The sequence below is a fragment of the Corvus moneduloides genome, chromosome 1, assembly GCF_009650955.1.
Source record: "Corvus moneduloides isolate bCorMon1 chromosome 1, bCorMon1.pri, whole genome shotgun sequence".
Taxonomy (NCBI): domain Eukaryota; kingdom Metazoa; phylum Chordata; class Aves; order Passeriformes; family Corvidae; genus Corvus; species Corvus moneduloides.
The window spans coordinates 82,382,023-82,408,545 of record NC_045476.1 but is presented as its reverse complement, the minus strand read 5'-3'; the positions used below and the strand labels follow the sequence as shown (position 1 = coordinate 82,408,545).

Sequence of the window (26,523 nt, the reverse complement as noted above, 5' to 3'; positions counted from 1 at the left end):
AAGGACCGATTCTTGGTAGATGTTTTCAGAGAGATGTTTATTGTCCAACTGCATGGCCAGTGACTGCTGAGGAGCTGCCGCAATCACAGGACCCGAGGGTCCTTGCCGGGCAGGGGAACACAAAACACCCAACGCAGAACGAGGCTGACCAGGGGCAGGGAAACCCCGTGCCTCCCCCCAGGGCCCCTCTCCCAGGACCCCACGCCAGGGGGCAGGAACACCAACAGTGGACTTGGCATTAGAAACTGAGTAAGTCTTTCATTGTTTTTGTATTAGTTTACAATGGTATCAAATAGTTCTGTAAAAATACTCTCTTGGCCGACTTTTAAAAAACATTTAGACCACTGAAATTTCGAGGTTTTCTTCTTCTTTGAAGGATTTCCTTAATTTCCTTTTCAATCTGCATATGCCATTCACTTAATGGCTTATTAGGTTCCTTTTATTTGAAGATTTAAATTCCATTTTCTTTGTTCATAATTTTTCCTCATATGACACTAGCCTGTTTGAGTATTCCACATTATATTGATTTTTAATATTCCAGTACTGTAACCAAAATCTCATTATGGGAAGAGTAGTGAAAAAAGCCTGGCCGTTCGTTATAACACTTCTACAAATCCTGCAAAGACCTTGACAAAGTTTCAATTGTTTTCATTTAGTATTATGAGCTCAGAAATTGTCAGATGCTGTCAATTAAAAAAAAAACAAACTTGACAAAAAAAGGCAAGTACTGAAATGTCTGTGTTGTTTGAAAAATGCTGGGCCAGTCTACCATTTTTCATTTTCAATATGAGATACAAAAACCACCTTAAAAACATCCAGGATTTTTCCATAGATGTCAGGAAGAAAAGGAAAAATTGCTTAAAATAATAAACACAGAAGATTCCATTATGACATTTTCTGATCGCAGCATTTAATTCTATTCCACCTTTCTTTTCTTTGTAAAGTCCTCTCAGAGAACACCCTTTAACATTTACCTTCACCGTAAAAATCCTCAACAAACAAACCAACAAAACCTACAAAACCCCCCAAACTTACTTAAATGTTGTCACAGCTCCCCAATTAGTTAGTAAATAAAATAAATGCTCACATTGTACAGCAACTTAGACAACTTAGAGCAAACCTTAGTAAAATTCATACCAAAGCCACAGTTCAATGTTCTATTAGCCATTAGAAGAGAGACACATAATTTTTACTGCCAGATTTCCATGGGTTTAGAGAATTTTATTTTAATTTATATTGTACACTATCCTGCTTTTCATATTTGCTTTAAAACTGGTTATGAAAATTAATAAATTTTCTGCCTTCTTCATTTCTTTGAACAATGGCAGTATATTTATCTGTTCATTTCTGAGTAACTCCAGAAATAAATTTCCTGTGGAAGGCTAAATCCCAACAGCGTATTTTGCTTTTGGAGTAGATGCAGAAACCTAGTTTATTGATAGCTGAGGTGGACCAGAGTGATATGCCTTACCAGGAAACTGTCTGAGGAAAACCAACACTGTTAGACAAACAAAACTATAAAGCAACAACAAAGGAAACATCCTAGAAGACTTATTTAGACTAAGAGCCGTGTAGTGCTGGAATAAGTTTGAACATAACAGGGTCTAGCAAATGTTCTCCTATAAGACCATATGTTTAGAAGCTATCAATAATCATTTAGTAAAAGATATACTAATCTAAAATGGGATTTAGAGATAAGGCACCACACCAAAAATTCAGAAAGTATGTGATTGCAGTTCGATACTCTGATAGCTAGAACATCTAGCAGTGATGGATTGCTGGTTCATCCGGGGATTTAATGATCTTATTTTCATTCTCAATCTTTTGGGAAATAATACTAGGTGTATTATTTCAGTCAGTTCATAGTACTGAACTTTATGACATTCAACAAATTAGTGCTTCCCTTGGCAAGGTGGATGGAAAGAACCTGGACGCCTTGGGAAACACCAGCTGAGCATGAGCTAGCAGTGTGCCCAGGTGCAGAGATGGCCAACAGCACCCTGGGAGTTATTCACAGGGAGATAGCCAGGACCCTGAGGGGAGGGACTGTCCACCTCTGCTCAGCACTCCTAAGTTCCTGTCTGTATACTCCAAGCTGTGGGATCCCTCCAGCACAGGAAGGAGGGAGGGCCTTCAAGACGGCTGAGGTCTGTGACACTTTTCCTGTGAGGAGAGGCTGATGGACCAGGGCTTGTTCAGCCTGGAGGAGAAATGGCCTTGGGTAGAAATAAATGCAGCCTGCTGGTACCTCTGAATAGTTTATTGACAACATGGAGTTACCTTCGCTGTGGTGCACGGTGGGGAAATGAGAGATGACAAGCACAGGGAAAAACAGTTGTTTGTAAGGAGACTCTTTCACCCTGCAGACAGCCAAGCAGTTGAAGAGACAGCCCAGAGAGGCTGTGCTCTCTCCATCCTTGAAGATTTTCAAGGTTCAAGATTTTCAGGATAAAGCCCTGAACAACCTTGTCTGAGCAATCTTCCTATCATCCTGTAGTTTCAGAGGGAATGGAAACTAACCAAAATTCCCTGATAAACATCTAGATTTTCAAATGAATGCTGTGGAATCTGAATGCCCCATTTATTTGAAGCAAACTCAATACCTCTTTCTGTACTTGTGTTAGTGAGGAGGAGCTAACCATTGAGACATTGTAGGACCTAAGTTGTAGGTGCTTAATTTCTTCATTAGATCTAGTCTTAGTCACCATGGCATGAAGGCTTTATGGCATTTGTGTACAGGTTTTATCCAAAGGAAAAAAAAATAAATTCTCTTTTTGCTGTCACTGTCAATTTAAAAAGCAGATTTGCAGAATAACTTGTGCATTAATGCAAAGCCTTGGGGATATTTACATGAACCCTTTAAATTAAACCCTTCAAATAAACCTTTTTAATCCTATAGAACTGACAACCATGCATTTAGCTAAGTTTATTATTCATGTCATAATGATTTATGGGCATTTGAACAAGTTACAGCCCATGTGTTATGTTGTCATGTCTTTTTGAAGATCAGTAACCTGGATTAGCTATGCAAGTGTATGGATAATTCTTGTAAGATGCTTAACAAAAGACATCTTTTAACTCAGGATTTCCTCCAGCTGTTTGATCAGAAACCATGTTTCTGTCAACAGTTGATCTTTAAACTGCAGCTTTTTCTTCATGAAGGGATGTTCGTTGCACAGCTTACGTTTATTTCTTGTTATTATTCTTATTCCTATAAACCTGTAAACTAGCATTACTTCAGCATTATAAATGCAAACTATGTAATTTTAAACAAGATTTTCTCTAAGAAGATTTACAATAAGTAGCTTGTTAAACTGTCTGTGAAGTGTAGCTGACAAACCTAAGAGCTCTTGTTAGCAGTTAATTCTTTTGGAATGAGTAAAATAAGGTATGGATTTGGGAGACAGACAGAGGAAGACAGACACAAAAAGAAAATACTTAACAATGGTATGTTTAGAGACAAATCTAATTTTAAACTTCAAAAATGGCATCAGTGATATTTGTCTTGCAGTTAACACAATATATAAATGATGAATATTGTATTTCTTATTAGAATAGTTTGACAGACTAAAAATTCCAAGGTCCCTAAAGGTCCCTGGCTCATTCCCCGTTTTCAGCACCAAAAACATTGTGGCCTGTTGACCCTGGCTGTATGCCAGGTACCCATGAAAGCTGCTCTATCACCTCCCTCTGCAAGTGGAGAGGGACAGAAAATACAGTTAAAGGTTCATGACTGGAAGTAAGGACAGCGAGAGATCACTCATCGAGTACAGTCACAGAACAGGCTGAACTTGGGGATATTACTTGAATTTATTACCAACAAAATCAGAGCAGAATAATGAGAAGAAAATAGATCTTAAAAATCTTCCCCCCACTCCTCCCTCGTTCCCAGATCTACCTCCTCCCCACGAGTAGTGCAGAGAGACACGGAATGGAAGTTATGGTCAGTTCATCACACATTGTTTCTGCTACTGCTCATGGAGAGGAGTCCTTCCCTGGCTCCAGTGTGGAGTCCCTCCTACAGGAGACAGTTCTCCATGAACTTCTCCAACATGAGTCCATCCCACAAGAAACAGTTCTTCACAGACTGCTCCAATGTGGGTCACTCTTCCACAGGGTACAGTCCTTCAAGGACAGCCTGCTCCAGCGTGGGTCCCCCATGGGGTCACAAAACAGGAAAATGTCTCCAGTGTAGGCTCCTCTCTCCATGGGTCTGCAGGTCCCTGCCAGGAGCCTGTTCCAGCATGTGTTTCCCAGGGGTTCTCAGCCTCCTCTCAGGCATCCACCTGCTCCAGTGTGGGTCTCCTCCAGGGGCTGCAAGTGGATTTCTGCACTCCCAGGGATCTCCATGGGCTGCAGGGGCACAGCTGCCTCACCATGGTCTGCACCACAGGCTGCAGGGGAATCAGCTCTGGTGCCTGGAGCACCTTCTGCCTCTCCTTCTGCTCTGACCTTGGTGCCTGCAGAGTTGTTCCTCTCACATGTTCTCACCCCACTGCTCAAAAACTTTTCTGTTTTTAATGTTACAGATAAGCGGAGCCTTACAGAATAAGGGCCTGGTTGCCTTTGTAAAATCATGGCTAACTCCTTGTACTTCAGCTAAGTAGAGAAGGATTCCGGGTAATGACTCAGCTGGAATAGAGGTGGAAAACAAGTTATCTAACCGTAGAAAACAAGTTATATAACCACCACGTGTTCACATCATGGTTTATGATGGTTGGTTGAATTATACTTGTTTGGCTTTAATGGAATGTTACTGATAAAGGCCTAATTACTTAAAAAGTCCTGGTTTTGGCAATAAGCGAGCTCCCTTTTTGCACCTGTCTGAGGATTCTGCTTTGCTTCTTATTGTAGCATTTTAATTCTTAGATATGCAACCCCAGAAGTGCTATCACCACCTCTGATTGGCTTGGCCATGGCCAAAAGCGGGTCTGTCCTGGAGCTGGGCATTGGGTCTGTCAGACACAGCAGAAACTTCTGGCTGCATCTCACTGATGATATCCCTGTAGCACCACCTCCCCACCTCCCCCAAACCCCATCACACAAACACAGTACAGTACCCAATGAAAATCCATCAAAAAGGTTTACAACAATTACAGTTTTAGTTTTCACCTAGGTATTTGGTCTTTCATTTTTTGGTTTTTAACATAATTTAAATTTGCAGCAGCCATTGTGCATTTAAAATGTGTGATATTTTATCTCATGCTGTAGTCAAACAAACTCTCTAAATAATGGGCAAGTGGAACACACCTCACTGTGATAAAATATCCCATCTGGCTCCTCTGGGGTTTGAGAGTCTCCAGCCCAGCCCACCAATCTCCCTCACCCACCATTGACGTGATTCTGAAATGTAGCCCTGGCTCTGTGCTGGGAAGAGGGGAAAATGTCACTGTTCTTTAATGAATGTTAGTTTGTACATATATTTAATGATACACAGAGAACTGAAAATGTCAAATGAAATGCTACATATATAGAAGTTGCTTACATTGTGTGGCATTATGCTGGAGCAACAGTCCTTGAAAACTATTCCAGAGAGCAGAGTACTTACTGAAGATACTGAAGAAACATCTCCCCTGCCATTCACGATACTGCAGTCTCCAAGGTGAAATAAAATTATTTTAACAGCAGGCACTGAAAAAGAAAATTGTTCTGAAAATTCATGTCCTATCTGCCTTTTAATGCAACAAGCATCAACCCAGAACTGTCATATGGAAGAGAAAGAACCAGTGAGCCTTCTAGTCTTCTGCTGGTCCCCACCTGTTCCAGGCCTGGCTGGGATAGAAGTAACTTTCTTCTCAGGAGCCAGTGTGGTGCTGTGGTTTGACTTTGTGACTAAACAGTGTTGATAACACAGCAGTGTTTTGGCTATTGTTGAACAGTACTTGCACAGTCAAGGCTTCTTTTTTCTCCCACTCTGCTCCCCCAGTGAGTTTGCTGGAGGTGAGCAAGAGGCTGGGAGGATACAACTGCAAGAAGTGACCAAGCAATATTCTGTACCATATGATTTTGTCTTCAAAAAGCTCAAAGAAACAAAAAAAAAAAAAAGCAGGTATGTTGATGGTTAAAGCATTTTCTTTCCAAGTAACTGTTATGCATTCTGAAGCTCTGCTTCCCAGGAAGTGGCTAGACCTCTGTCTGCTGACAGGAAGAAAGAAATAATTCCTTTTTTTCTCTCCTTGCACATGTACCTTTTGCTCCACATATTAGACCTTTTTTTTTTTCTCAATCCATGAATCTTATCACCTGCCTTATTTTTTCTCCCTGACACACAGCAGAAAGGAGTCAGTTCCATTAGATGAGGTCAACCCACCAAACCAAATACTGAGTGGCCCATCTCTGTTACTGAAATATGGATAGAAGCAGACTCACAAGGGAAATGTAATTCACATAGAAATAACTAAAACTGAAGACTAGAGGTTTAGAGTGAGTAGAGACATTTGCATGTCTTACCTACATGTAAAATCTAATGTCTTTAACATATGATAGTTTCTCTAAAACATTGTAGGCTTGCAAACGACCCTTACAGAGTGATGGCTACTATTCTGAAGAGCATATTTGCCAAGATCTTTCTTCCTTCATTGTCAATAAACAGAATATTTTCACATAATTTACATAATCAGTGATAATATAGTTACAGAAAATTAAAGTGCTACAAATTTGATATAATCTGCCACAACTAAAGAAGGAAGCCAGCTATAGCTGAAGCCAAAGACAAACAGAAGTACACCACACTCCAAAGTCAAGAGTATCTGGTCATTTGCACTAAAACACTGAAGCTGTTGCCAGACTATTCAGCCAGAGAATTCTGCACTTTTCGTTCAAGATCAACTTATTAGCCCAGAGGAAAGGTGATTAATGGCCAGTCATACCATGAGAGGAGAGAAGAAACTGAATGGTGTGAAAGTCAGCTAGAGCTGCCCTAGCAACCTGATTGATTCCATTTCAACTAGTGCAAATTGTCTGTGTTGTTACAGGTAAGATGACTTAATTTGTCCAAGGCTGTGAGACAGAATATCTGCATAGAGATCGAGAGGGAGGATGATGGACACTCCAGTCAGGAAGAAAGAGAAGTGCTGGAAGCGAGGACCCTGTTTTTGTGACTAGCACAAAATGTGAAAGTGGCATTTGATGTAGAAGAGGTGAAGAAGGACATAAGTTTTCCCTCTGTAACTGGTACACATCTCTCATTCAAGTGGTCTACTAGTTTACTCCAGGACTGGGATGTTTTGTTTAGGTATTCCCTCTATGTGACACACATGTCTTATTTCTAAGTCCACCCTGGTGCTATTCAGCGAGGGCATAGTATTTCAAAGCCTTTTTTTTGGTGGAGATGAGAACTCTACTCTCCCATGCTACAATTCTTCTAAAGCCATTTTCACTGAAGAAACAAATATGAAAATATTTGAGAGAATGTATTTCACTGGGAGAATGTATTCCAAATAACATTATGGATTTCTCCTGGGCAAGAAAACACAAAAAGATTTTGATTTGATACTGCACATAACATCTAAGCAGAGACTAAAACAGAAGGAAATCTCTTCATCTTATGTCTTTCATGCAACATAAATTTGGAGACTAAAATTAAAAATTAATGATGTGTACATTTATTTTGTTAATGTATATCTAATAACTGAAATTCACAGCTATCAGTACTATTAACTGAAGTTGTCTACACCTTAAAGAAGACAGAATTTGGTTTTGACATAGTCACAAACACTTTCGAGTCAGCTTTTAAATTCCGTATCCTGCATTTTCAAGAAGAAAAATACCAGTTATTTTTCAGTTCAAAATAATCTTATTTTTAGTCCTTTTCAGCAGATGTAAGTGTAAAAAGAAATAACATCACATAAATTAATAATTAATTCTGCTTACTTCTATTGTTTGCCATTGTAGCTGTAAGAATTCATCACCACAGTATCTGAGCATCTTAGAAATTTCAGTGAATTACACATAAATCCACCAACTTGTAGGGTGCTTCTGTTATTCCTGTTTCACATTTCTGGAAGATAATGGACACTGAGATTGATAGACTGATTTTTCAGAGGTGCTTAGTATCTGGTTGGCCTACCCATTCATTTTATTTGGCATTGCAAATCATAGGTCATTATTTTTTTATCTGTAACTTAAGGACTTTGAAAATACCATTTTTAAGAAACTTCCTGACTTGAGATAAATTTCCTTACGCATTTAAAGCTTATTTTGCCAAAATATGAGGTTGCAAAGCATTGAGAGTAACAGAGGACTTACCTGTTGACATCCAGCTTGTAGCTGGTAGCTGCTAAACCTGTCAGAAACAAGGAATAAAACATAAAAGCATAATTAATCCTTTCTTTTTCTTTCTTCTTCTTCTTCCTTTTTTTTTTTTTTTTTTAATTTGGAAACACACATTTTCTTTCCTGTCCAAGAAGAAATGTTATGCCATTGAAATGATCCTCATTCTCAAAATACATTGCATTTATTTTAAACACCTTTATCACATAATCTTATTATATAACTGATACTTACAGATGCTTCACTAGTGCTCAGTCACCTTAAGAAAGTTGATAAATGAGACAGAGATCCACTTCTCTACATTTTCTCATGAACTGAGATGTTAGTGCAGTCTAGTGCAAAAGATAAACAAAGGGAGGAGTTAAAGACATGAAAGCCAAGAATTTATTTTCCATTCTTTACACAAAACATTCAGTTCTAAGTTCAATACTCATGTAGCAAATGAATGTAGCATCAAAAAATGTTCTGATCCTTTTTTTCTAGAGATAAGTAATGTTGACTGCATGCAAAGATAATTTTTCAGGCTCTTATTTTTTTTCCTAAAGTGCAATTTCAGTAAAACTGAAATTCTACTGTCACAGTAGGATGCACCGGCAGTTCAAGGTTGCAATTCTAAAATAAACTTACACTGCTGTTAAAGCACAAATCTGCAAATCTCATTTCTTCTGGCTTTGTCAGAATTAGCCACAGAAATAGCTTTATTTGAGTAACATATTGCTTTATCCTATTGCTTCATAAAGCATCCTGTCACATTACAAGCAGCTATGCAATTTCTCCTTTTGTCTCATTGTCTACATGGATACAAGTACATTGGTTTCTAAGGAACTACATCTCAGGTAATGCACAGATTGTGGTATTATCTTTTGTGAACTGAGGACTTACCAAAAGAGCAGACTGTCCCACTATACACAGGTTTGGATCATATTTGAGGGTAATGTTTAAGTTTGTACAAAAAACTACACACCATATTGCTGGTTAGTTGAAACAAAAAAAACTGAAATAATCAGAAAACCACCCAGAGCTAATATGCCTTCAAGAAAGCCTAATGTCTTCTGGTTTAAGGTAGCCTGTATGTGATTTTATTTCCAGGCCTTAAGGCATCAGTTCTTTGGCACCATTGGCATCATTATTAGTGAACTATATCTTACCGAAAAGTCTCATATATTTTTAAGATTGCATTTCCCCAAGAAAAAGCCACAAACATAAATAATTCTTTGACTATAGTTACAGCAATGAAAACATCTAGGAGGTAGTCATTTCTGTTTACAGGCCTAACCACAGCAATTTGTATTAACCACCCAATATTTTATGTGACACATAAACACACAGAAAAATCTGAAGTATTTTCAAAGTTTTATGCTGACCTAAACCCTTCATTGTTTCCCCACTGCAACACTTCATAATAGATTCTATTTACCTAAGTGAGAGTCAATTTGGAATTTATAATGAAGATAAACAGTGTAAGTAAGTTTATAATGTTTTGTTCTTTCTGGTTTTGCATATGGAAAGACTACAGGTAAGAGAACTGAGAAAAACTGTGATCCTGCTGCATAACTGAAAATTTAGCAGTAATACCCCATCAGAGTGGGTGAACATTCACATCTATTTAGCCTAACCTCAGAATAGATGCTGAGAATGGAAGTTGCACAGGGTAGAAATTATTACAAAAACTGCTGTCGTAATGTGATTGTAACAGATATAAGGCTCAGTCATCAAGTATTCAACTACTTTGAAGACAGAAGTCTTCAATACTGCAAAGCCACAGATTCTTACTTTTCTTTAGCAACAGTTGACACTTTGAAAAGAATTGGTTAAGACTTGAGCAAAAAGTTTCAAATTAAATTAATGTTTGGTTTGAACATGTATTTTCATTATGTACCTCTAGAAGGAGAAAATGGTGTATTGTGAAAATGTAAGCAAAACAATTTATTATCAGACAGTAAAATACTTAATATTTACGTAAATATGAATGATAAGTAAGACTGCAGTGTACAGAGTACAGCTGTCACACTGGAAAAAACAAGGAAGCAATCCCTGGCTGTTCTCTGCACACCTCACAATGTTAAAACCATGACGTGACATTCTGTCATCTATATCCCATGTACTATTAAAAATGTCTAAGAAAGATCAGATGAAGAACTGAGTTACAAAAAGATGAGAAATCCAGTTTATTTTTATATTATTAAGGATTTAGTCTAGTATTTCTGTATGGAGGAAAAATGTTTCCTCTTCTCAAATAAGTATGTCTGTTACAAATGTGGTCCCATGTGATTTCATGTTTGGACTTTGTACTAAAGGCATCCAGATGGTGTAGTAAGAGAGTGTTCCAAAAATGTAACTGGCATCCTTGCTGGCAGTGACAGCTTCCAGCGACTTAAAGTTGTAATTTCCTTATTCAACAAACAGAGAGAGTTTTGTGACAACACTGGAGAAAATGAGAGTCTTTAAGAATTTATGACATGGTAATCTTCACCTTTTCCATCCAGCTGAGAATGTTCCCTTTAGAGCTAGAGAGTAGTTATTATCACACACTGCCCTTTTCTTTACCTTCCTCTTTCATAGGAACTGTTTCTAAATCTGTCTGCTCACAGAAAGATAATCCTTCAGTCAGGATAGGGAAAAAAATGGCCATGATTACACTCCTGGGCATATATCCTTCCTTTTATTACATTTCTTCATTTTAACTTTACTAGGGTCATTATTATTGCCTCATAAAATATGGCAATGGTACCATTATTGCGCCTTCTCCAGAAATGCTGTAGATGTTGATAGCACAGAGAAAAATGAGGACACAGATTTCAACCCACTAAAATCAATTGGAAATGCTTTCAGGTTAGCTGAGAAGCAAGCATGTAAATTATTAGAGCAGATATGGACCAGTTTCCAGGCTGGCTGCAAACACTAGAAGGTAACCCACCCATACCCCTGGGTTTTTTAACTTGTCCTTGCTAGCTGAATTATGTCTTCAGCAGTATGACCAACCAAAGAGTTTGAAGTGTCATTTCAATCTTTGGAGAACTTCAGACCCTTTATGTATAGTTTTTGTAAAGCTTATTCACTGTCTATCTCATTGCCATGATAAGTATGATTGCAAGGTTCTGCTTAAAAATATTCTACAATCAATGTAGAACAGTTACAGATCAGTTGATTTTGTCTGCAGAAATATCAGGTAATAACTGTCCAATACTCATGCCTATGCATGACTCATGTCAGTGACATGAGAACATTTTTTACTCTTCTTTACATGATGTTTGTCATTAAAAAATGCTGCCTGCTATTCAAAGGTATTAATTAGTTTATCTGAAAAATGTTCCAAGAAAGATTAATTTGTTTGGGGTTTTTTTTATATTCAGTGTGAATGTAAATATCATTTATTTAAAGACAAATAACAAACTTTCTGGCCTTGTTTATATTTCATAATAAAAAAAAAAGGCCACAGACCCAATTTTCTTCTCTGAGGCACCTTTAAGTAATTGTGTTCAACCAACATATCTTGTTTTCTGAGCTGACTATATTAGAACTGGCTTCATTCTTATTTCATTAATTGATACTACAATGATTATTTTCCTAACCTTGAATGCCACAATAAGCCTATGGGTTAAAGCCTATCTGGTTTACCAAGGACGAACTTTAGAGAAGTGGAAGAAGAAAAGGAATGCCTGTGGAATGAGATTCCACAAAGGCTCCGATAAAACACAGTCAGAGTACCAGGGGTCTGATCAGAGGAGATCCTGTTACGTCCATCTGCTAATTCATGACTGACTCATCATTTTAAGGATGAGTTTTCCAGAAGGTATGGAAATTATCTTGCAATTTCACTTGGAGCAAGTCATGTTATTAAGAACAACAAGCCTCTGTTTGGTAGCTTTTCAGATTTTACCATGTTTCTGAATATGTTCATATAATCATCAAATACCTGATATTTTATCTACTCTGCGCATTCCACCCACTACTGCTTACTGATACCAAGAAGCAGGGTTAGGAGGGACGTATCCTGTTCTGGTAGCAGGCTTGTATGGTATATACCCCTTTCCTTCAGTAACAGATGGTAATTTGTTTCGTTATTCTGTAAGGCACAACAGTGGGACAGATTGCTGTTGTCAAATCATCATCAGATTTATTACAGGAGGTTCACATTTTTACTCAGATTATATTAGTGCTTTATTTCATTAGTAATTCCATTGAAACTGATGAAAAAAAAATTTGGGTAAAGTGCTAAGTCTGAGAATCTGGCCATAATTTCTTCTATCTGCTCTTTCAGCACTTTAGATTATGAAGTGTATATAACAACATTCAGAAAAAAATAAGCAAAATCAAGAGTCAGAACCAGTAAAAATTAAGGTCTTTTGAGGTAGGTGACAGATTAATGTATCATTTGAAAGAAATAAAAGTCATTAACTGTTCAGTTGACACACACCAAAATATTTTCTCTAATCAAATGTACCTGTTTTGTCTCTAGCCAAATTAGGCTGTCATATTGAATCCTTTGAGAAAGTTACATATATTGGCAGTGAAATAATGGTCCGATCATGTAATATATGTCAACCCTTTTTATTTAACCAGCGTTATTTGCCACATTCTGTAGAAATTCTCCGCATTCTAATGCGCACCTGAGTGAAAGTTTTACTCTCACTTCACATTAGTTTATACAGCTATACAATAGAAGTATTACACTCATACTTCTACTGTATTGTGTTCAGTGAATAAGGAAATTAAGTCTTGACTATATGCTCTATTTGTCTGACTGAAACAAACTGAACAATACAGAAGATGGAGTAAAATAGTCTGATGTTTCAAGGCAACTGCTTTTGCAAAGTAAATGGGAGGAGTTGCATATTCACTTGAGAAAAAGAAATGAAGCTGATTTGATTTTTTTCCATCCTTTGTATGGGGTAATTTTTTCATTCTTATAGAGATATATTCTATTAACATCAATATATTTGCATCCATCACAGGCTAAGATAATCACCTGGAATGATGAACCTACTCCATAAATATTCATCTTCTGATTTATACTGTTATCTTTAAAGTCCTGTAGTATGAAGATTAAAGCTTTACTGGTATTGCTAGAAAAAGCTGTAAATCAGGAAAGAATATTGAGTGTTCAGTTTTGATGGATTAGCTAGGATTAATACTTAGTCATGGAAGACAATAAATGTTGACACATATATAGGTACATTCATGTTAAAAGATATTTTTTCTTCATATAATATTCATTGAACCTATCAACTAACAAGTCTCTCTGAACTGGACCACTGACAGAATAGGGATTCTGAGGAAAGGACAAAGAATATTACACAAAAATACAGATTTTCTGAATACTTCTAGGAATATTTTTATTCCACTAGAAGTGAAAAAATGCATCTGCTGGATTTTAGGCTTTTTTTTTTTTTTTTTCTTCACTTGAATAAGAAATAACAAGTAGTTTTGGAATTCATGTAGTGAAAAAGTTTACCAAAAGTCAGACTAAGCAGACTATTTGAATGGATCTGTGTAAGCTGTGATCATCTGAAATAGAAATTTCTGGAATCTACAAACTCCTCACATTTACCAAGTGCATCTTCAAGAGTGATATTTATACAGCATTAAGTACTATACAAGTGATCTGGAAATGGTTATCATAAATAGATTTCCTAAACTGAAACACCATTTAAAATGTCTGAGTCTGATTTTATAGAAACCAGGTAGCTCAAGACATATGTCTCCATGGCCTGTGGGTTCAGGTTTGATTTAGTGACTTTCTAGTCAAATAACTTACTTTTATGTAGAAGCTGTGTCTCAAAGCCTGATACACTCAGTTCCACTTGAAAGCATTCTATCATTCTTCATCACACAGTGTAGAGGCTGGCACGTGTGCCCTAATAAAGTCAATCCCAAACAATCTGGAAGAGTCTTTTTCAAGTAAACTCTCTACTCAAAAACAAACCAACAAAAATACAACACCAATCTTGCCAAGAATACCAACACCATGATAAAATGCTACTGCAATTGTATTTTAGGTATGCAGATAATTTGTTTCCTTAATAAAGAAATCTTCCCTATCTATTGTATTACCAAGTTCTCTTCTGCTTTCCCTTTTTTTCCTACATCAACTGCAAATCTGATTTTTCTTCAGGGTCTAAATAACTTCTAAATACTAACACTGAGGTTTGCCTCTAACAGATTTTTATTTTCTCGGTTTTTGCTTCCTTGGCAAACATCTCACTTCCCAAACGAAACAGCTCCCTTGAACCTATAAGCCACATGATCTCTCAGCCCCTAAATGATTTTTGTTATATCTTACTTTTTATTTTTTTCCAGTGCTGACCTATCTCCAGCCAAATTCTTTAGAAAAGGTCAAATTCAGCTATCAAACCAGAAAAAGACAAAGAATTTGTGTTCAACACTGTGTATCAGTTCCTTTCCACTCTTCTTCTGTTACCATTCTATCTTGTCTGTTGACATCCTTTAGGTATCACAGGTGATCAGATTCCTTCTGAGAATCTATTAAATGTTTTACTTAAGGTGGAATGTAAGATTTAACATAATATTTTTTATTATAATAGCAAAAAACTGTCAGTGAAAATCATGCAAATGGAAAGCGAAAATATGTATCAGATTTAAAGATGTAAAACATCTACAGAGAAACTTTTAAGAGCAAGAGACACGTTAAATATTACAAGATCGAAATACAAATGGATTTAAGAGGTATTTGATGTCCTAATCCATGGCTGGATCAAAATTTTCCAGGTACATAATTTTTTATTACAACTGTAAAAATACTGTCTCTGGTTAGAGTGATTCTCTTCCAACCTATCAGAATCCCTGTTTCCAATTTTTGCAGATCAGAGTCCTTAACAGTATTTCAGTAGACTTTGCAGTTGCACTCTACAAATACTCACACTGCTGCCTAACCCTAGGCACACAGCCTGTGTGACAAAGGCACAAGCCTGTGTTCCAAGTAACCTCTAATGAGGTTTTTAATTCAGACTCGTAGAGAGATGTGTTAAATTGGACAGTCAGTATTTCACCCATGCTGACAATGGGACTATTTTTCAAGCAGATATTACACAGAACAATGGCAGAATCTAATTTAAAACACACAGTAGTTATAGCAGGTCTAGGACATTCTCTACTAAACCACAATATGTGTGTTGAGTCTAACAATTTTTTTTTTTTCTTCAGAATACTGTGAATGTTCTGAAAGTTGCATTAAATATTGATCTGTTTCTGAGTATAAGCATCCAATCCTTGCATGGTTTTGGGTTTGCTGCTTCTCATTCTTTCAGGAGTTGAGTAGTTTATTTAGAGAGCTGTTACTTTCACCAGACCAGGCTTAGGATACACGATGCTTCTGAGAAATCAATTTTTAAAAAATGTTCACAGATTATTACAGATAAACTAACAAATGTGTAGTTTATTCTAGTCTTCTAAGCCTTAAAAATGAAAAATGTACTTACCATGACAAAACATCATTTGACCTATTACAATAGAAAGTTTGATTACTTGTCATTCTTCAAGCAGGAGGATGTTTTGAAAAATACTCCAAATACTTTAAATGTTCTGCAAGAAACAACATATAGCTGAATAACCAAGGATGACTCAAACTCAATTACTTACTAATGTTTCATTTTAGTCATAATTTTATTGATGGATTGCCTTGATATGTGCTGTGCACTCAGAGAATTTGGGTAAAATGCTTTTTCTGAGAACATTTATGCAAGCAAAACACTTGGTGTTCATAGAAAGCAAACACAAAAGGCAAATACACAAAACAAAAATTAATAAAAATGAATTAATTTTCAAGGTATTGGAGCAGTCTTATAAGTTTTGCTCAATTCTGTCACTATATCAACTTAAGTAGCATTTGATTAATACTTCTTTACAAAGTGACTGGAATACACTGTATTTTGAATTGACAGAGGACCAACCCAACTATAAATACACCTAATTTTGCTATGAAATTTGCAGATCTATTCATATAATCAGTTAAGGGTTGCTCCCAGGCCCACATAAACGAGGAAAATCAGTGTAAATCTCGGACAGCTCAATTGTGCAGGCATTGCACAATGCATTAGCATTAGAGTCTTATTGGCAGAAATCTATTTGCTGTAACTGGTGATACCAACTCTCTGTAGCAGAATTCCACTTCAGCCCTTGTCTGACTGTATTGTATATGGTGTCCATTAACCTTTCTAGCTTGGGCAAAGTGGGTATTTTGTTATCAGCATAGCAGAAGTCCTACCTACCATCTCAGTTATGGATAAGGCACATGGTGGGCCCTGTTCTAAATGTGTGAAGAACAGTTCTGTTTCTGGTATCATGAAGGCCAGCCTTTGCCTGAGTCAGTAGTCTTCAGAGGTATTTTCTTTTCAGAAGTATTAAGATTTTGTACTGTGTATGTGGATTCACTTTCGATATCATGCAAATAATTCGTATGAATAGGTTAAATTTCAGATTATTTGGGTGACAGAAAACACAAGGACTTCACTGAAATGTCTAACATTCAACTTATAATAAAAAAATACTAAATCAAATTTTAAAAATTGATCACAGATATTACAGTGAAAATGAAATTGAAGAATTTAAAGCCAGCATTTACAGAAGGATACTTGCTACTTTTAACATTTCTTTGTTATTGCCTGCTTTCTCTTTTTTAACTATTGGTATTATCATGTAGTTGATTAGAGATTTGACATTTGTAGTGATCTGTAACTGAAAAATGCACTGCAGAACTGAAAGGCCTAGCTCTTACAGGGCTTAGAGGCCATCAGTGAACCTGTTTAAATTTATCAAGCTACACGAGGAAATGAAAAGTTAGCAGATCATCTGTAGTGAAGTAGCTCATGCTCCAGTTTGATGACCACGGAATATTTGTTATTCTTGCCAATAACTCACATGTCCAAGTAAATGAAAGCAGCTGAAATCTCTCTACTTTCAAAAGACTCCGAATGATGGTCAAAGCCATTCCAAATTAAAATTTCCAAAACTCTGATCAGGCTCAGCTTCTTTCTAAACTTTTCTATTAATCTTCTCATGATGGAATGGTAGCTAATATTTTGATGAGGTAGCTGTTATATTAATGATGTGAAAGACACATAATTTAGCAGAAAATTGTATGTAATCATATATTTTGTTTCAAATACAGCCATTAATAAAATATGATCCTCTGTATATGGTCAAAAGTATTTTGTCACTGAGGCAGACAGGAATCTTTTCAAAATACCAGTGGTTATATATATATATATCTGTGTTTTAAAGTATACTTATAAGAAAACTTCCCCAAAATAAATTTTTCAGGGAGTTGGTTTGTTTTGTTGTTTTGTTTTGTTTTTTTTAAGTACACAGGAATTGTTTTTTTCACTTACATATGTCTCAAGAGAACCCCAGCAAAGTCCCCCAACTCTTTATTAATTTTAATTTCTTATGTTATTTTACTTTCAACAGCACAGTGCTGCATAAATTTTAATCAGTTCCACTGACACTGTCCAGGCGATAAACTTAGCAGCTCAACAAATGTGGGCAATACCTGGAATTAACAGAAGTTAAATATCCACATATAAGAGGGCAAAATATCCTCAGCTGGATTAGCTCTTTTGCCTGTTTGGGACTAGACCAGCAACCAAAGTACATATTGTGCTCAATCATGTTTTTTCTTGTGACTTACTGAGTTGACTTAACAGAGTTGATATGAGCAGTACTGATTGAAAACCCCAAACAATCTGGTTGCAAAGAATCTGATCACAGCTACGGTGTATTTTTGAAATTGCATTTTAATCTCAAAAGACTTCTGAATCCAAGACTAAATCATTCCTGGAAGTGCATCTGGCGACAAGCAAGCCAAAGTTTCATATATTTTTTAAATCACCTGTCATGGTTTAGCTACAGATGGCAACTGAGCACAACAAAGCCCCTCACTCACTGTCCCCTTAACCCCCACGTGAGATGGGGGACAGAAACAGAAGGATAAAAGTGAGAAAATTCATGAGTTCACATAAAAACAGCTTAATAATTAAAAATAAACCAACTGACCAATGCCCAGCTAATTCCTGAGCACTACCCACCCCCAAAATTTTAAAAGGAGAGCATGACACCCTTTTGGTCAGTTGGGGTCAGCTGCCCAAATACGTCCCCTCTCAGCTTCCCTGCACCCCCAGACAACCTGCTGGCAGGGCAGTCTGAGGAGCAGAAAAGGCCTTGCTGTATTGTAAGCTCTGCTCAGCATTAACAAAAACAGTGAGTTATCAACCAGTGGTTTACCAACACCTTTTTCAGCAAGACATAGCCCCATACAAGCTACTGTGAACAAATTTAACTCTATTTAAGCCAAAACCAGTACAATACCCCAAGTTAACATTTTACACTGCTTCTTCACTTATGTCAATACAAGTATTTGTGCAGCCATGAGGTGAAAATATTATTTTCTCCCTACCCCCATACTCATCATGTGCGGGACAGAGACACAAAGAAAAATCCTGAGAGGCAGTAAAAAAAAAAAAATAATAGGCAAATAACTTCCACTTTGTCATAATAAAAGAAAAAGTGTGCTTTAACATCTGGAAAACAAGGCCCCTGAGAACTGTTTCCCATCTGACACAAATAAAGTATTTGTCCTCCATCCCACACATATCTCACGATTTGCTGAAATACCAGCAGCCCAGGCACTAGCTTCTACATGTAACATTTAGCAGGCATTAAGCAGTCAGTAGCTACTCAGAGTCAAAGGGACCAGAAGACATGGAATGGATCAATCCAAAAGATTCATCTGGTATTGCAGGAGAACTCATCCAGCTATATACCCTTCTTGGTAGCCCTTAACTATAAAGGGACCTAAAAGCTCTTTACAATGGAGAACTGACAAAGGTCTTGATGAACTTCTGATATTACAAACTACAGCTTTTCATAGAGATTATTCCTCTGGACAAAAATCTGCTGTAGACAGACACAGATGTCGACACCATTTTTTTTTAGAGTTGACATAGGCATACACTGCCCTACACAGCTTTAATCCAGAGGGCTGTGACAGTCACAAAGACCTCAAATTGGAGACCATGCCTTTTTTTCTGAAGTCATTCCACAGAGAATCCCAGAAAGGAACATATTCACTACCTTTGTATTATAAAGCTAATTATATTTTTTGAACTGTAGGTAACCATAGCATTCAACCTCAACCACAATGTAAGGTCAAGGTTTTATATTAGTCTCAGTGACTTTTAAAGCACATGAGACAAGACCAAAAAACTGATACAATAATAGACTACATGAAACTTTTATGGCTTTTGTTTTAATTGAAAAAATGAGGCACTGATCATAATGAAAAACAGACTACCCTCTTATCTTAACCTCCAACATGTCTTTGCTTATTAAAACTACATTAGCACACTTGTTTCTATCGAAGTTCAAAATATTTTTCGAAAGTTTGCCAAGCATAGGCTTTTTGCAATGAAAGCATGAAATGTTATGCTGCTTAAACAAACATTTATTGAAGGTAATGTTTATTCTACACATCCAGTACATATCTGGTATTCTGTACATGAAATTCCTTTTATATTTTTTAATTAAATTTGTCAATAATTTTTCTCAGTTTTGTCTCAGTTTCTCTAAGACAAGACTGTAGTTTGAGAGGACTCACAAACAAACAGCTTCTGGAAAACATTTACGCTTTATTGAGCCCATCAATTCTACCGTCCCTGTATGTTAATAACTGTATCTAGCTTCTAAATAACTACATCAAAATTCATAATATGTTTCGAGGTACACGGAAAGAAATCAATGAAAGCTCGTGACCTGAATTCTTTCTGATCAGTATTATCAAGAAACTATGGCTCATCTCATGGCAGTTTTCTAATAGTTTCCACAGCGCTTTGTGGAACCCAGTAGACTGAACCCACAGGAGGGATCATGAGCGCTAGGGAGAATTCCCCATAGATGGAGGCCAGACACAGTGCTTTTACTCTTCAACATTTGTTTCATCTATACTGTATCACCAAGTATGAATACTGCAGAATGTTAGCTCTGTGCTCTGAGCTTTTGGGGTGGCACAGTGGTACCGAGTACAGCTGATCCTCTCAGTTCTTTCCATTTAGACAGGTATTCCACAGTGAAAGGTGCACACTGGCAATAAATGAGGCAAAATATTTACACACTTTAAAATATTTATTTTTAAGAAGGTAAGCAAAGGCAGTTTGCTACGTACTTACTTTACAGGCCGAGGTGCCCCGGTGGCGGCGGCAGCGCTGGGGCAGTGCCGGGGCTGCCCGGGCCGGGCCCAGGCGGTGCCAGCGGCTGCAGCGGCCCCAGCGCAGGGCACGGCTGAGCCCCTCAGCCACGGGCGGGCGGGCGGGCGAGAGCCCCGGAAAAAGCCTGGCCAAGGGAGGGCAAAACGCTGCCCGGCAGCCAGGGCCGAGCGGGGGAACCGTGCGGGAAACAGCCCCGCGAGCCTGAGGGGACAGCGGGAGCGGGGACGGAGGCGGGAGAGACCCGGCACGGATGGCCCTGGGCCAGGGAGAGACTCCGGCGGGACAGGGGCTTCCCTGCGGCCACTGGGAATGCTCCAGGCTGGAGCAGGGATAATGTGTGAGGAGGAAGGATGCGTAAGCTGACCGCAGTCCCCCCATTCCCCACCCCCTTGCACGAGCCGGGCAGTGGGGAATGGAATAGTGAAGGTGAGCCTAGGAAGGAGGGGGCATAGAGGGAAGATTTTTCACTCTTTTCTCACTGTACGACTCTGTTTTTAACTAGAAACAAATGAAATTAATTTTCTCAAAGTTGAGTCTGCTTTGTGTGTAGATGGTGGTTGTCTTTACCTCACCCCACAAACTACCATCTTATTTCCTCCCTATACTGTTTAAAAATGAAAGTGAGAGAGTGGCTGGATGGGGATCTGGCATCTGGCCACAGTCTACCCAGCACAATTTTATAGAACTTTTGTTAGTATGAATTCTTCATTAAAACATTTGCTCGCAAGATGGTTTGGATGGGAATATGAGCACCAAGGTCAACCCCCTACCCTTACCTACAACCCTGAGCACATACTGATTTCTCCCAAGACTAAGATGGAAAGAGGAGTCAGATCCACTTAGTGGATGCTCATCAGGATGTCGTTAGAGAATTACACAAGGACCTGAAGTCCCCAGAACAAGTCTTATTCTTAGAAAGGTCTTTAAGTAAGAGCTTTTGTATTTATTACAGGACTCAGGAGATTTTGCTTGTTATATTGGTAATACTGCTGGGAACAATAATCAAATATACACTGAAAGCATTTGCAAATTAGGCACAGTAAAACCACTGGATATGAAGACTATATCATTACATAGGCAAATCTGTACTTGGGTGCTTCTGCCCTGTCTGCACACAAACGTTCTATTTGCAAATCTTTGGGTATAGCATAGTTGGATGTTTTCAAGTGAGTTCTCAGTGAAAAAGCATTTTCTGTGCTAGTGCATCTTGTTTATCACTAATCCTGACTGACTGCCACAAAACTTGTAGCATAAAATGAACATCTGTGTAGTGAAGTAATGCTGAACTGTGCAAGGCAAAAAGAGCCTACATAGGCTATAAAGATGATGATGAAATTGCCCTTCCCTATAATGGGAACTAAATATGTTGAATTTTGCTGTCAATTTTCTGTGGATCATATCAATTTGCTTTAGATGTGATTTTTCTATCCCACCAAGGTCAACTGTATTGCTTCCATTCTTGAAAGATATTACTATTCAAGTTCATCAGCAAATCTGTTTGAAATCTAAGCACAAGAATGTGTCTGTCCAGTTCTTATTCCATCACTCTCCAAAGCAGACAGAAATAATAAATATGAAGCTTTTTTCCTAGGAAGCATTAACTTGCTACATAAAGAAGGTAATTATAATAATTGAATACAGTGACATAATTATTAACTCTCTTCTCCATCCCCCCAAATCTCTCAGCTAAAGCTGATTATGTGATACCTCTGCTTCCTATGTAGTAGTCTTCCTGTTTCTGCAAGTAATACATTCATGAATCAAGAAGAACCATACATTTATAAAGAGATTGGGTTTGGAAGGGACCTTAAAAATCATCTACTTCCATCCCTGCTGCCACAGACAGGGAACCTTCCAATGGACTAGATTCCTCAAAGCCTCACTCAACCTGTCCTTGAACAATTCTAGGGATGACACATCCACAACTTCTCTGGGTAACCCCTTCCAGTGTCTCACCACCCTCACAGTAAAGAATTTCTTCCTCAGTAGCACTGTCCGTGTCCCTGAGGGAACACCAATAGTTGCTGGTCTCCACCTGGACATCAAGCAGCTAATTGCAACTTTTCAGCTATAATCATCCAGCCAGTTCCTTATCCACTAAGTGGTCCAGCCATCAAATCCTTGTCTCTTCAGTTTAGAGACAAGGAAGTCTCAGCTGATGTATTCTTTTTGGTTTTCAGTAAAGCTTTCCATACTGTCTATCACAGGATCCTTCTGGACACAATGTCCAGCACACAGCTGGATAAACACATCATGGGATGGGTGAGCAACTGGTTCATGGGTCAGGCACAAAGGGTCATAGTGAATGGGGTGACATCAGATCTGTCACTAATGGGGTTCTGCAGGGCTCCATTCTCGGCCCTGTGCTCTTCAACATCTTCACAAATTACTTGGACACAGGAGCTGTTGACTCCCTTGAGACAGGGAGGCCCTGCAGAGACACCTGGACAAACTAGATGGCTGGGCAATCACCAACCATATGAAGTGGTGGTTCTGACTGGCCTGTACCTCTCTTAGAATTTACACCTGATCTTACATCTCTTTGAGAGATAAAAAGAAAATGAATATCAGGCCACTCAAGGATCTTTATGCATGTCTTACTGGATACAGCACAGTTATAAATCCCAAATCACACCTTTGAGTACTGCTTGGGCTAAATTAGTACAAGCTTTATAATAATAATATCATCTGAAGTAACATGTATGATGACATTTTTCTTAAACACAAGAACTCTCATATTGCTTTAAATCTATTTCCATGTATTTATGCAACTTGTCTCAATGCCAAAGGCAGCTGAAACACTGTTTAATGGACAGCTAAGGAATCACTGAGCTCTGAAAGTAGCTTCTTCACTTTTTCCTGACAATGGAATTTTGAATCTTAGATATTTCAGAATCATCTAACTGTAAATTTGAGGCTGGGTAAACTGCAAAAAGTTGCAATTCCTGAAAATATTTTGTTGATTTCAGTGGTACAATAAACATATAGTCTCTCCTTACACCCATTAAAAACAAACAAAACCAACCCAAAACCAGAAAACAACCATCTTGTTCATTATTTAATATCAATTATGCTTTCCCACTCTTCATAGAAATGGAGGAATAATTTAAAAGCAACCTAAAAATGATTGGATAAACTTTATACCATATGCAAGGAAGAAGCATGCAATTGATAAGATGTAGTTAGTTACTTAAAATGGTTTTTGTTTCCTGAATTGAAAAAAATTAACAGAATTATTTCAGAGAATGAGACAAAAACATAATTCTCTTCACTAGATTTTATCAGAAGAGTGTGCAAATTAGTATCTGGTATGAAAAAATATGTTAACAGTTATTTTCTCCCCTCACTTCCTCTCTGCTATTTCAAGTAGGGAATTTTTTATGCTGTTACCTCTTTAACTATATCTTAAATAAATTCAAAGTGATTTGACAAATCTACACCAACAACCTTGTTGCTCTGAAAGATTCAAAAAGAATTTGCCTGTCTCTTATGGATAGTTGCTTTTGATTTTTAAAGAATCTTTTCTAATACAAAAAAAAAAAGTCTTAGTCTAGTAGCTCTAAATGGAAATAGAATCTTTTTTTTAACTGTCATTTATGCACTTACATGCTCAAGGCTAGCTGATAAACAAAAGATATTGTCCAGACTGCTCACAGGAAAGCTTTCTCTGAAAAACTAGTTAATGCTCTGCATCACCATGTAGACTGCTGCCGTTTAACCTTCTTTTGATATACAGATGAAGAAAATGAAGTCTCTTCTTAATAGTCTATGAATAAGTTAATACCCCTAGGACACAATAATTCCTGCATCAAGGAAAACAGAGGGATCAAATCTTTGTTAAAATTCAGAAGAAGATATTAGTGAATGTGCATTACATGAAAATACCTGTTTCAGAAAAAAAAAAAAAAATTGAAGTAAATGTTACGAGTGTGCAATAGTAGGTAATCTTCAGCAGCTTTTTCTATGTATGGAAGACAAGCTTTCAGAGGAGTGGTGCACGACACATGAAACTTTGATGTGTCATCTGTTTAAAACACAATACTGATCACAGTTCCATTGCTCTTTTAACTAGTCCCCTTATTTTTATTATGTATTTTCACCGAAATTTAAATGTAAAAAGAGGGTGAATGCACTTGATAGTAAGGAAGCAATGGCACAGAAGTTGGCACAGTACCAATTTATAACATCCATAAGATGAAATTCTTGGTTCCAGTAAGATGACTCACATTTTGCTCTTTAAATATGAACATACTTAACCTTTTAACTACAAAAGTTTGATTGATCTGGAGTTTTTTTTTAGATTTTTTATAACTTTGTAGTCATAATGAGATGTAAACTGGATTGCATGTCAAAACTTGTCTCAGATCATGTGTTATCTTTCACGTCACAAAGAGAACAGAAAGGAAGTTTCTATGAAGAATAAAAGAAAATGCGTATAAATGTCAGAACCCAGTGGAAAGAGACCAAAGTAAGACAAAATGGTAGGTATATATATTCTTTTCTGCTGTACTCCTTGAAAGACTCCACACTGAAGATTCAACTGGAAAAAAACAAATCCAGCTGAGGTTAGCAACTGTCTCATAGCACCAAAGAGTAAAATATTGTTTTGAAAAGTGAAATTATTCACCTGTCTGAAAGCATTTTACAACAACACAAACAAACAAACTGATGATCCTGTCTATCATTAAGTCATTTTCTTTATTTCTGCTATTTTAAACTCTTTTTTGTGGGGGGAAATGTACAGCCCAGAGAACAATTTTGCTTTAACTGAGGCTGATTTCTTTCCACATATCAGGCACATCTACATCTTATGTTCTAAAGCAAAATTTCAGTTTGTTATTCATACATGAACAAGATGCTGTTACAAGTGTTTCTAGGCATTAAAGATGTTTTTATATTGCAGCTTTATTTATTGATATACAAGATGGAAACAGGATGCTAAAATTCTAGGCTGTGTAATCGTTTTCTTTATTCCATTGTGCTAGTTTGAAAACAAACCAGTGGGAGGCACCAAGTCAGAATAACAATTTAATGGAAATTAAAGAAAAGGAGAAAAAAAAAGGTAAAAGAAAACACTATCAAACTGACAGAGTCAAGGTACAACCTGACACCCTGTTAGGCAGGGTGGTGGTAGCAGTCTGGTAGAATGGTGGCTGCAGTCCTCTGAAGCAGCGATCCTGTAGTGAAACAGTCTGCTCTTCCTCTGGAAGTCCAGTGGTGGCTGTGTAGCTCCTGTCCTCTGGAAATCCAGTGGGAAGCCCCTGTCTCTGGTGTTCAGCCTCAGCTTATATCCACGATGGGATGCTTGGTTCCTCCCTCTGGGTGGAGCATCTCACAATGGGGTGATGAGTCATGAGGCCAAGTGTTGATTAGGCTCATTAACAGAAGATAGTTCGGAGGGAGTTATCTGTGAGTCATGCGGCAGGACAATGATGGGCCATTAACAGCAAGATAGTCTGGGGGGAGGAGGCAAGGAAACACTGCCCCACCTGGTTTCAACAGCTCATGGGGATGGTAATAGAATACACTGCAACCCAGGACATTATCCACCCCTTATTCTATTACCATCTACATTATCCCAAATCAATACCTTCTTAAACTCTAAAACACACATACATATATATATATATATATATATACACAGTGAAACCTACACACTGTTCTCACCTAAGATTAGGTCTCCTTGTGGTACACAACGGGTTTCCCCATCTTTCTGCATTACCCACCAAGTGCAACCAGGTCCTTGAGCAAAGACAATCCCACGGATGGGTTTGCCTTTGCCTGAGGTGGGATTAATCCAAACAGTCTTTCCTAAAATACCTCTCAGGTGTACCACAGGGACTCTATCTCCATCCACTGTGTGCAAGGGTTCAGACTTGGCAGGACCAGCTCGATTGATGGACCCTCGGGTATTGACCATCCAGGTGGCCTTTGCTAAGTTCACTTCCCAATTTTTGAAGGTCCCCCCACCGAGTGCCTTTAGGGTAGTTTTAAGTAGTCCATTGCAGCGTTCAACTTTTCCAGCAGCTGGTGC

The 26,523-nt window shown here is 37.8% G+C and overlaps 2 long non-coding RNA genes across 4 annotated transcripts in view; both read right to left on the bottom strand.

Annotated features, from left to right (window-relative positions):
- Positions 1-4,465: 4,465 nt before the first annotated feature.
- LOC116447848 lies at positions 4,466-8,362 on the bottom strand. The gene is made up of 3 exons (XR_004241711.1): positions 8,248-8,362; positions 5,549-5,631; positions 4,466-4,632 (listed from the first exon to the last, which is right to left on the bottom strand). It is a non-coding gene; the product is annotated as an uncharacterized LOC116447848 (long non-coding RNA).
- Positions 8,363-8,371: 9 nt separating this feature from the next.
- The window catches only part of LOC116447852, a 51,898-nt gene continuing 33,746 nt past the window's right edge, over positions 8,372-26,523 (bottom strand). For 2 of the 3 annotated variants that reach the window (XR_004241712.1, XR_004241715.1), the window contains exons 2-5: positions 15,711-15,813; positions 14,030-14,181; positions 8,506-8,603; positions 8,372-8,396 (exon numbers count right to left, since the gene is read on the bottom strand). This is a non-coding gene — a long non-coding RNA (uncharacterized LOC116447852). The remainder of the gene's footprint in view (positions 8,397-8,505; positions 8,604-14,029; positions 14,182-15,710; positions 15,814-26,523) is intronic. The other variant, XR_004241716.1, reaches the window with a different exon arrangement.